We start from the raw sequence: 2,948 nt of genomic DNA, 5'->3' as shown, positions 1-2,948 counted from the left end.
CTAACCCATTCCTCCTCTCATACCTTACCAACCCTCTTTCCACTTAAATCTCTCTACTACTCATTTTCCCTCCTCCTTTAAGGTCTTTTTTTTTTCCTCTCAACACCAAATATCCCTTTCTACTTTCCTTGATTCTATAGGTACTTAAAATTAAATATACAAGTCAATATTTGAAGTTAAGACTTGTAAATGCCAGGCAGGGGTGGCATAGGCCTTTATTCCCAGCATTGTTAATGAAAGAACCTAGTGGGGAAACCCCCACTCAACTCCCGATTCGGCGTGCACCCAAGAATCACGAACAAAACACAACACCTTGATGTAACAACACTAGGTAGTTTAATGGCGGAGCTCCAGGTCTAAACGTGTCTCACACAGGAGACAGTGGATCTGACCATGAGGCTCGGAAGCTAGGGGTTTTTATAGAAAAGGAGTGGGGCTGGGGGAGGAATTGGCATGGTTACCCATGATTGACCCATTCAAACATCAGCAACATGATTATGAGTCAGCAGAGAAGTACGTGCAGGTATAAGAATTCTAAAGCAGGGGGCTTCTCTGAGTCGACAATGCATCTGGTTAATGTTTCAGCTTTTAACTATGCTCTCTATAGAAAGGGGGGCGAGCAAAAGACGCTGGGCTGCCAGATGGTCAATGAGTCAGCAAAGATAGTCAGAACCAGTTCCTGCATTCCTTCCCTTATCTTTTACGACCTGGTGACCTAGCTTCAAGACGGATTCGGGCGTGCCCGGGCTTGTTTGACATACATTACATGAATCACAGGTCTCAAGTTTTATTTCCTTTCATTAACTCTGGACTCTAAAGGCAGAAGCATGCAGGTCTCTGTCATTTGGAGGCTCGTCATATATATGTATTTGTCATGTATGAGTGACTACATGTGATGATTGCCTTTCTGATTTCAGTTACCTCACTGGGTTTTCCAGATCTGTCTTCTTATCTATTCATTTTTTTTATGTAATTGAATGAAATCGCATTGTCACATTTTTGTCTTCTATTCATCCACTGATAGACATCAACAGTGTTTCCATGCCTTAGTTTTTATCAATAAAGCAAGAATGTACATGCGTCTCTGTTGTCAAATGTTGAGTCCTTGGGATATAAGTCGAGGAAACATATGGAGGATTATTTAATTCTTGTTTTCTGACTAAACACCACACTGGTTTCCATAGTGTTTGCACCAAATTATATGAGATTTGTCAGTTTCCCAGGTCCTTCCTAGTATTTCTTATCTTCTATTTGAGTGGGTTAAGATGAGATATTATTACTTAATCTTAATTTGCACTTCCCTGATGGCTCAGGACACTGAACATTCTAAAAGTATTTGTTAGCTGCATGTGTTGCTTCTTTCTTCTAATTCTGTTACATTCCTTAGCCACCATTGATTTTTTTCCCCTTAGTGTTTATTTTATATATTGAGTCACTTATTTATTTATGTATTTCTTTATGTTTATTTATTTATTCTATTTTCATCCTGATTTTGCCACCTCCTTTCTTTTCAGTTCCATCTTTACAAAACCCTTTTCCCATTATCCCCTCCAGTTTATAAAGTTCCTTGTATGCTTTAGACACCAATTAATTTCCGAATGTCTGGCTGGAAAATATTTGTTTTTTCTCACTCACCATGCTGTTGCTGTAGCCAGTTGACAGGTTCCTTTGCAGTACAAAAGCTTTTAAATTCTATTATGTACCATTTGCTGTATATTTTCCTGTTTCCTTTGGAGAAGGTCCTTACTTGAACCTAAATCATAAGACAAGTTTCAAAATTTGAGGTTTAATATTGTCGAGTCATTTGGAATTAGTATGTGTGTGTGTGGAGGGCGTAGGGGTAAGGCAAAAGGATAAACTTTCATTGGATTACCTATGGTTATCAAGTTTTCCCAAACACCACTGTTAAGGATGCTGTCTTTTGTCAAATTTATGTTTTCATTATGTTGGTCACAGCCCGTGGTTAGGTCTGACGACTTATATCTGGATCTTTAAATCCTTTCCACTAGTAAACTCCTAATAAATGTGTCTCTTTTTGTATCGTGCTATTTTTATTACTATTACTATTACTATTACTATTACTATTACTATTACTATTACTATTACTATTACTATTACTATTACTATTACTATAGTTCCCCAATGTAACCTAGCACCAGGCATGGTGGCACGTCTAGCCGTGTGTTCATTGTCAGAGTGGTTATGATTATCTTTTCTTTGTTTTTCTCTGCACAAATTTTAAGATTTATTTGTATTTCTATGCAGAATTGTATTGAAATTTTGATAAGATTTGTAGAGAATATGTACAATTTTTTGGTAGAAAGCCATTTTTATAATATTTATCTTACAAACTGGTGTGTATAAGGGGTCTTTTCATTTTCTGGTGTTTTATTCTTTAGTGTTTTTAAGTTTTCTTGGTAGATCTATCTCCCTGTCTTGGTTTATTCCAAGGTATATGTGTTTGTTCATAGTAAAATTGGAAATGACATTGTTTTCCTGACTTCTACCTCAGAGTGCCTTTGTTCTACAGGCAAACAAAGGATTTGGATATGCAAATTTGCAAACTCCACTTTGGTGACTGTGATTATCAGCTAGAAGAATTTCTTGTTGTCTTTGAAATTTACAAACAAGTTATCTACAAGTAGGGGTACTGTGACTTCTTCCTTTCATGTTTGTAGGCCTCTTACTTCCTCATTCTGTGGTACTGCTTTAGTTAGAACTCCACACACTGTAGCACTGCACTGAATACAATTGGTGACACTGAACATTCTTTTTTTTTAACCCTGATCTTCATGGAAAAACTTCGAGTTATTCTGCATTTAATATGATGCTAGCACTATGTCATGGTCATAAGCCTCTCTTATGTTAAGATATGGTCATTCTAGTGTTGTTGTGAAAGGATGTTAAAAAAATTGTTGATAAAAGCCAAATTTTATCAATGAACTTTT

Source organism: Mus caroli, unplaced genomic scaffold (assembly GCF_978045245.1).
Source record: "Mus caroli unplaced genomic scaffold, Mus_caroli_1 scaffold_1, whole genome shotgun sequence".
NCBI classification, from domain to species: Eukaryota; Metazoa; Chordata; class Mammalia; order Rodentia; family Muridae; genus Mus; species Mus caroli.
The sequence above is the reverse complement of the archived record's forward strand: the minus strand, read 5'-3'. Positions refer to the sequence as shown.